The sequence below is a fragment of the Nanorana parkeri genome, unplaced genomic scaffold, assembly GCF_000935625.1.
Source record: "Nanorana parkeri isolate BGI_ZX_2015 unplaced genomic scaffold, ASM93562v1 scaffold945, whole genome shotgun sequence".
Taxonomy (NCBI): Eukaryota; Metazoa; Chordata; class Amphibia; order Anura; family Dicroglossidae; genus Nanorana; species Nanorana parkeri.
This window is the reverse complement of record NW_017307213.1, coordinates 275,717-284,597: the sequence shown is the minus strand read 5'-3', so window position 1 is coordinate 284,597 and position 8,881 is coordinate 275,717. Positions and strand designations below refer to the sequence as shown.

The 8,881-nt window shown below is 42.0% G+C and overlaps 1 protein-coding gene across 1 annotated transcript in view; it reads left to right on the top strand.

Annotated features, from left to right (window-relative positions):
* Positions 1–8,881, top strand: part of ATP8A2 (ATPase phospholipid transporting 8A2) — a gene marked incomplete at its 5' end in the record, with an annotated part of 434,715 nt that overhangs the window by 395,406 nt on the left and 30,428 nt on the right. The window lies entirely within an intron of this gene.

Here is an 8,881-nt window from a genome sequence, read left to right as displayed (position 1 = left end):
CTTTTCCTGTTATCGCTAACTCATAAATCCTCCATATATCATACAACCAAGGAGAGCAAGAAAATAAGACAATAATAATCAAACATAATGTGTGGCTATAAACATACACAAACATGTGACAAATCGTAAAAACCTCATACCCGGTCAATATCAAATAAATAATATATACAAATATAAAATATATATGAAATGCATTGAAAATGAAATACTGATAATGTAAAGATTTCTTTTCATCATATGGCACTCAATACTGATGCATTTATAAAAATCTGTGTTTCAAACAGCTTGCTGAGCTGTCATTCTCCATCGCTATGTGAACCCTACATTGTTCTACAAACAGATTGCTGCCAGGCACAGCTAAGAGAGCAGCGCAACTGCCAGCATATTAAACTGTGCGGATGCAAACCAAAGACTGAATGGTTGCATCTGTTCATACAAATATTTGCCTACTCAACAGTCTAACTGATCACTGAACAACAATCTCTATAGTTCGTGTTGTAAGAGAACAGCAAGCACTTTATATTAATAATGCCAAATGCATTCCACAAACAGCAATACCATTGCTTTGACTTTGATATCATAGTAAGCAGCTTAGTGAGCTGAAATGATTTCCTGTTAAGCATATTTGCATAAAAGTAATATGTCCATCGTTGGGGGAAGCCGGATTGGTTCCCCAACGATCTTACTGGGACATCCCAGGAGAAAACAGGGGTCTTGGGTGGGGTAATTACCGTGATTAATATGCAAATTTGAATATGAATATTGATGAGAATATATGAATATGCAGAAAAGCCACATATCTTAACTGGACTATTCAAAGTAGTGACCATAATGCTTTGCACGTGCAAAAAGGTCTCCAAAAGTGCGGGAGGGAGTGGCTAGGACAGAGAGGACATGTGCCCTGAGGCTCCTCCCAGGGGTGGGGTTTATATTATCTTCATCAGGGTTTATGGAGGGAATGTGCCACATTTATAAATGAGAACTATATGTAAAAAGTCAGTCACCAGGGGAGCAGACCTGATGGGGAACTAGTCCCATATCTTAACTGGACTATGCAAAGTAGTGACCATAATGCTTTGCACGTGCAAAAAGGTCTCCAAAAGTGCGGGAGGGAGTGGCTAGGACAGAGAGGACATGTGCCCTGAGGCTCCTCCCAGGGGTGGGGTTTATATTATCTTCATCAGGGTTTATGGAGGGAATGTGCCACAGTTCTGGCCTTATGGTAGGAACGGTTGGTTCTCTTGATGGAGTTCTTAAAGGGTCATGGGTAAGGACAGTCAATTGTATGTCCATCCATGTAAAAGTCCTTCTCTGTGGTCTAGTTTCTGGAGGGTCCCAGTGCCTCCTCATTTGAACTGGTCCACGACCATGGGCTGGGTAGGGAGAGAGTTTGGCCATGGCCCAGTAGTCCTTTGGGTTTGGGACCTCCACTGAGTCTGAAAGAGCTCTACCAAGTACTGGTTGGTCGGCTTCAGTTGATCATGAGGAGAGAAGTTTGCTTGGGTTTGTCTTTGGCTAGGTGGGCTACAGTGCCTTGCCCCAGGAGCCCCCAGGGGTTCAAGGAAGAGCCCAATCTCGTTCTCTTTGAGAGATGGAACAGTTGATTGGACCAGTTATCACACCAGTGCACGTTTTTGGGTCCAATTTTATGGTAGTTTTTGTGCACCCATCACAGGCTTACAATAGTAGGAGCTCGGATGCCTTCAAGTATCAAACACACTATGATAAAATATGTTTCAAAGAAAAGTCAGGGGATCCATTTGGATGTGGAGATATTAAACATAGTAAACCTATAACCACAGTGAAAGAAATTGGATTTTTTCTTTCCATTAATGTTTTTTTTATATGTTAGAAATAAATATATATATATACATTTATAAATGAGAACTATATGTAAAAAGTCAGTCACCAGGGGAGCAGACCTGATGGGGTACTAGTCCCTTATCTTCCCCATCAGGCTCTGGCCAACCACTAATAAAACTTCTCTGCCGCTGTGCCACTGTGTGACAGGTGCAGCGGCCGTGGGAGGTGGGGGGTTGCACTAAAGACACTCCAGTCTAAGCGCACCTCTGTACTGCAAATGGCAGTGATTGCACCAAATTCATATACCTGTCTCCAACAGGTTCATTAATCTGGGGCAAGCACCAATATTTGTCCTGCAGATGCACCACAGGGTTCTAAAGAGTGCCATACACAATCTTTATAAATTCCAGGTTATATTTTTAATCACCTTCTACGCTTTCAGCAGTGTCTGAGGATCTGCATTCCAGAGAGATGCAACTGCTTCCTTTCCCCGCTCCTGGCAGCAGCCAGTAAACCTGCATTGACAGTCGTTGCAGATCACATGAAGCTTCCCCAGTCACTGGCAGAACCTCCATTAACATCAGAGCCAGGAAGAGGGAGCAGCTGCATTTTATTCTGGAAAGAAGGGTCTATGAAACCTCCTGAAGTGTTGGGCATGATTTAAAAATATTAGGTTTATTTCTAGCATGGTGGGGGATCCAAAATAAAAGAAAGCGAGAAGTGGTGACAAGGTTTCTTTAGGTGCATATGGATTCTTTTTAATTTTTTTTTTCTTACATCCAGTGCTCTAAACCTAAAATATGTATCCGTCTGCTAGAAATATGGGAGAAAAAATGAATAAATCTTGGAGCACAAAATAAACCCATATTCCATGAAGAAAGTCCTACAGCTGAGTCATATAAACGTGACTTGTCATAGCTTAGTCTAGTGCTGTCAAAATAATTCCGTTTTGAGCAAGGTTTTTGTAACACTTCCCAACTAATTGATGTAACAAGCTTACTCAACCCATTAGACGACAAAGCCGATTGTGATGAATTTACCCAATATCTCCTCAGCCTTGGCTACAGAGTGCTCCACAAATCACCAGTTGTTCACGGCAGGATTAGGAGGACGTCAGGGTAACAATAACAGAGCTCAAGAAGGATATTCCTGGTCTCTCACTCTTGGCTACTAGAGCCAGTGAGTTAGCGGCTGTGATCTGTTATAGGCCAAATTAGAATAAATATCCAGCACTGTGGGGGGTAGAGCGTGGCACTTATCTACGTACTGTGTGACTTAAGGCTGGACATGTAGGAACATTTTAACAACATGGTTTATAAACTAATTTGAAGTTAAAAACCTGGGATTGTGTGTCCATACATAAATAAGGATTGGGAAGGAGCTTTCTGCTACCAGCTTATATTATGGGATGATTTGCTGGAAGCTTGGAATGCTTGAAATTTAGAAAGCTACAAAAAGATTTGTAACTGCTTGGCATCCTTATGTTATTTTTTATAAAACTGAGGATAAATCCAGATGCAGGTCCAGATGTATATTTGTAACATGTATATTTATAACAAAGACAAATATTGGGTTTATTTTATTTATTACAGGTATTCATATAGCGCCGACAATTTACGCAGCGCTTTACATAGTTGCACAATCACATCAGTCCCTGTCCTCCAGGAGCTTACAATCTAATGCAATTCAGTACAGAAAACAAACAAACCTGTTAGGCCCCCTTCCCACCTAAGCTGTTTGTTGCGCAAAATCATTGCAAGAAACAGCTCCACACGAATCCCATTCATGTGTATGACCCCAGTGCACGTCAGCATTTTGTCAAGCAGAAATACGCCTGTCGCAGGAAATACTACATGAGCTACTTTGTGGCTAATTTCAGCGTGTTTTTTCACATAGACTCAATAGAATACGCTTGAAAAACGTAAGTTGTGATTATTTGCGCGTGTATTGTGCGTTTTGCTCATTGACTTGAATGTGCCAAAATCTGCTCATAAAAACACACGACTTAACATACGCACGTAAAACGCTCAAAAAAAAGACGCGCATTATACACGCAGAATAGGTGTGAATCCAGCCCTGCAGAAGCAAGAAATACAATTGCATTTTTAAGATACTCAGTAGGTGCCACGGTACTTACAACAAATCCCTTGACAATCTAGAATTAATCATCTGAAAATAATCAAACCATTTAAATGAATGTCTAAATGAATGTCACAGGCAGTAGATGTATGAAATGATATATAGAGGGGGGAGCATAAGGTAATGGGAAATAGTGCCTGAGGGGTAGGGTCAAAGTAGCCAGAGCGGATGATGAGGGTAGCAAAAGGGCAGGAAAAGTAATGGAAAGCAGGGAATGCAGAGTATAGAAGAGCGAGCACTTTCCCATCCATTCCATCCACCACACACAGTGCCTCACCTTCCCCAGGACGCTCTCCTATTGCAATGGAGATATGTGAAAAAGGGTCTCATACTCATGGGTTGAGGAAAACTCAATCCAATAAAAGTCTATCGTTCACACTGCAGGGCCCATACAACGTACTCAGAATATAAAAGATTGCTGGGGGAGAGAAGATTTTTTTGGCAGAAGAGACTTTGTATGTCTCTTCTACCAAAAATCCCTACCTCACAGCAATTTTTTATTTTACTGACTTCTGCTTTAAGCTCTGATGCCAGCCAACATTGAGTATTTTGTGCCAGCTGCCTCTGAGGAAGGAGTAACAGGGGGTGCTGTGACGGTGAGTATAAAATGGTGGATTGAAACAGAACCAGTTACTTTGATCTGAATGTAAAAGGTGACAGTGTATCTTTAAGTAGTAGAGAAAAATAATGAAAAAACAGTTATTCACAAAAGATAAAAACCTACAGGGCTATTCACAAAAAGGTGAAGGGTTTGGAGAAAGCAGGAGAAATGAACAATCTAGGACAACATAGCTGAACTGGAAAGTGAGCTGAGTTGGAGAATTTTTCCAATCAGCTATGTTGTCCTAGATTGTTCTCCTGCCTTCTCCAAACTCTACACCCTTTTGTGAATAGCCCTGCTAATGTAAGAAAACATCCTTGTAGACGAATACCAGACAGGGACGTGAGAGCACTGCACCTTCTTCCATTCGCTAGTTTACTCTTTCCATTTTCTCCTAAATTTTCATGCATTTTCTTACTAGTGACACTTTAAAACATGTATTTTTACTGCTTCTTTTTACTTGCTCATTCCTGTCATATTTATTCAAATGTACCCTTTCTTGTATTTGCCGCATGCCCTTTCATGCAGAAGTGACACTTTGTTGTTACAGTGTTGCGCATTCATACTTTTCATGGTGTATCTCTCTGAAATGAGGCCTACTGCACTTATTCCGGAACAGCATTGTGGAAGATGATTGCTTCTATTACCTGATTAGGTGTTTGTGTGATCTGACATCCCTGGAGCCTAGTTGAATAAACAAATCTGTGCCTTTCGGCTCTTCATTCCACATGTTATGACATTGCAGAGTGCCTTCCGAGGCAATATTACCCTTCTGCTGCTGGCACGGCTCCTGTAGAATTCTACACAGCGACTGTAAATAATTAAAGAGCGTGTCATTCCCTATAGATGCTCTTCCTTGTTTATGAAGTCTTATGTTTTCCATCCCTTGCTGGTGAAAGCAGTTTTTTTTTTTCCTTATGTTTTTAATGTTGTCTTGCCTTGTCAAAGAAGAGATGAATTCCGCTTTAATTATGACTTTGCGCTCTAGAGCTGTCAGTTTAACCTGCCATGTATTTCCTCAGGCACACATCCTGTGTACAAGTTCGAAGTGGCTATTCAAAACTTTTCCACTGGCAGATGAATGAGATATCAGAAAGAACACACCCTTCTATAAAATGCTATATACTGTATTTTACTGAATACTTACAGAGACCTGCATGGTTCAACACAGATCCCCAATTATAGATGTTAAAGGAATGTACAGCCTTTTCATTGGGCTTTGTAGTACAGCCGGATGTCAACAATATCACCAGTGCGTGTTATTTTTTTCTTTATAAAAACTTTTTCCGTGTACAGATTTTGATTTTATATGTATGGGGGACCAGCCATATTTTTTTTTTTTTTTTACATACTTACAGACCAGGCAATGAGACTTTAGGTTGCCATGTGAGCAAAAGTGCAATGTATTTTCAGTGCACAAGGGGAGTGCGGGGGGTGGCCCGCACCCGGGTGACACCATTGGAGGGGTGACACCAAAATAATTGATAGTCATTTTGGTGTCACCCCCCTCTGCAAAGTCGGGCACTCAGTCATGGACCGAGCGCCCAACAGTTTCGGGAGAGGGGGGGAACCGGCGGCATACCTTATCCCGCCAGGTGTCTGTCCCCTCCTCTCTCTGCCGGAGTCCATCACCAAGATGGCCACCGGCAGGTTTCAATAAGATCGCCGCGCATGCACGGTGAAGTCACGGCGGGGTGTCACCCGGTAACCGCTCCAGGTGACACCCGGTCTCGGGGCGCCCCTGTTTCAGTGACTACATTTTTTTAATGAATATTGCAGTGTTTGGTCTAGGGAGACACTGTCACCTGCCCCCTAATAGCCCACCCTTCCAGTAAGGTATAGACATGTGCACAACAAAAAAAATTGTTTTCAGACGAAATAAATGAAAACGAAAATCATCATCATTCGCTTCATCAAAGGAAACAAATTTTTATGTTGTTTCAGATTCGGAGGCAACGAGCATCCGAAACTGCACACTGAAACCGCAGAACGAGTGGCGGCCATATCGCCCACCGGTGTGTTCCGCCGCCATTTTGGAGTATATCTTTGTATACACCAAGATGGTGACGCCTGCATGTTCGAGCTCTGCCATCTTGGTGTATACCAAGATATACTCCAAAATGCGCAGAATGCGCCGGCGGCCAATATGGCCACCGCTCGTTCAGTGGGTGACGTCACCATCATGTGACGTCACATGCTCCACCTACAAGATGGCGGCGGGCATATTGTCCGCCAGTGTGTTCTGAAAACGAATTTATGTATGCCCGAATATAGTTTTGGTATATTGCAGGTTCGTCCGAATCCGAATGCACATGTCTAGTAAGGTATACTCATTGATCCATGCTTCCTCACTGCTTGCCCACTACAAGCGTCTACCTTGGGTAAACTGTGGAATGGTGTTGGAGATTAACCTGGTGGATAACTTACCCCATGTGAAACTGTTCAGGCCTGGCAATTGGCCACAAGTGTCTCTGTAAAGCATATTTTTCAGGCCTGGCAAATGGTCATGAATGACAGTGTCTCTTTAGAGCAAATCCCATCATGAATCTACTTCTGGGAGTCATGCCTGTGGCTGTCAGAACCTTGCAATGCCTAATGGGATTTGTAGTTGCACCTCAGCTGGAGGTCCTACAATCTCAATAGAAATGAGTAAAGTAAACCTGAGATTGTAGTCTATCACGGGAGTGAGCTTGGACCACACAGAGACCATGGGGAACAAAAGTAGCCCCCCTCCAGAAGGAAGGACAGTGTCAGCACCAATTCAGAGATGATTTGAGGATCTACAGCCGAGTGACACACAAATAAGTTCCATTTTTGTTAATAGTTAGAGTACTTGAATGCATTTTTAACATTTAACTCCTGAGTAAACTCCCCTAGTTAAGGTACTTGAATGCCTTTTTAAGGTTAAACTCTTGAGTTTAGTGTCACTTTAATCCAGCCCTACCACCAACCTAAGAGATGAGATGCACACACAGCAAGTAAAGCATATGTGTGGCGTGTCCTAATAAGCAGAAAATTACTCTATATAAGTCTCTGAACATTAGAATACAAAATTTACATTAATTCCAAAACATTTTTTTTAAATTGGATTCGGTGGAGGATGAGTTTCCAATTGATTTTGTCACTTTGTTAATTCTGTGACATGTCCTTCAACTACTGCTTTTCTCACTGGTTTCTTTGTTGTGGTGATTTAGATGTTTTGACATCTCTGGGCCACAAAGTATGGTGACAGATAAGAGACCAGAGAAATAAAACTTCAAGTTTAAGTGCACACCATTCATTTGGCCCTATACGATGCCCATGCAGCTAGTAAATCATTGGGTTATTGCCATTATCAGAACATGTAGCTCTGTAATTGTAGGGGTATTTTTCCATGTGACCTGTTGTGCATGTACAATTATTGTCTCTAAATGGAGTAAAAATTATGTCTATTTTGTTTTGTTTTTTAAAATAATTACCTCTAAGCAAACTGAGTTAAACATGTGTCAGTTTGTTCACTTTTCCCAAGACAGACCAAAAAAAATTGGTTCTGACTGATTGCTGTGGGTGCAGCACTTTCTACTTGGGGCTTTGCTCCTTGCATTGTGTTTATTGGATAAGGCCTTTAGTAGTGTGACCCTCCACATTTGTTCTTTCTATACAAGTTTATGAAGTACTTTAGAACAAATACTGTGGAGGGTGCAGTCCTATGGCAAGTTTTTGCCCTCAACCATATGCTTCAAATTAATATATTGAGAAAAGCTGCAACCAATGACATCAAGCTGCTTATTATTATTATTATTATTATACAGGATTTATATAGCGCCAACAGTTTGCACAGCGCTTTACAATATAAGGAGGACATAACCATCACAATACAATTCAAGACAAGATGGTAAGGGGGGCCCTGCCCTTGAGGGTTTACAATCTAAAAGGGAGGGGGAAGTGATATATGAGGAGGTAGCTGTGTGGGAATGAATTGTCTGAGAACGTGATAGTTGAGCGGTTAGGTTGAGGTGGGATAGGCTTCCCTGAAGAGATGAGTCTTAAGGGATCGTCTAAAGGCAGTCAGAGTGGGAGACAGACGGACAGGTTGAGGTAAAGAGTTCCAGAGGATGGTAGAGACTCTAGTGAAGTCCTGGAGGCGAGTATGGGAGGAGTTGACGAGGGAGCTGGAAAGCAGAAGGTCTTTTGAAGAGCGGAGGGAGCGTTGGGGTGATACTTTGAGACACGGTTTGAGATATAGCCGGGGCAGAGTTGTTAGTCATTGTTAATATTTTGAATTTTATCCTTTGGGCTATTAGAAGCCAGTGCAGGGATTGGCAGAGGGGGGTTGCAGACACTGATCGGTTGGTCAGG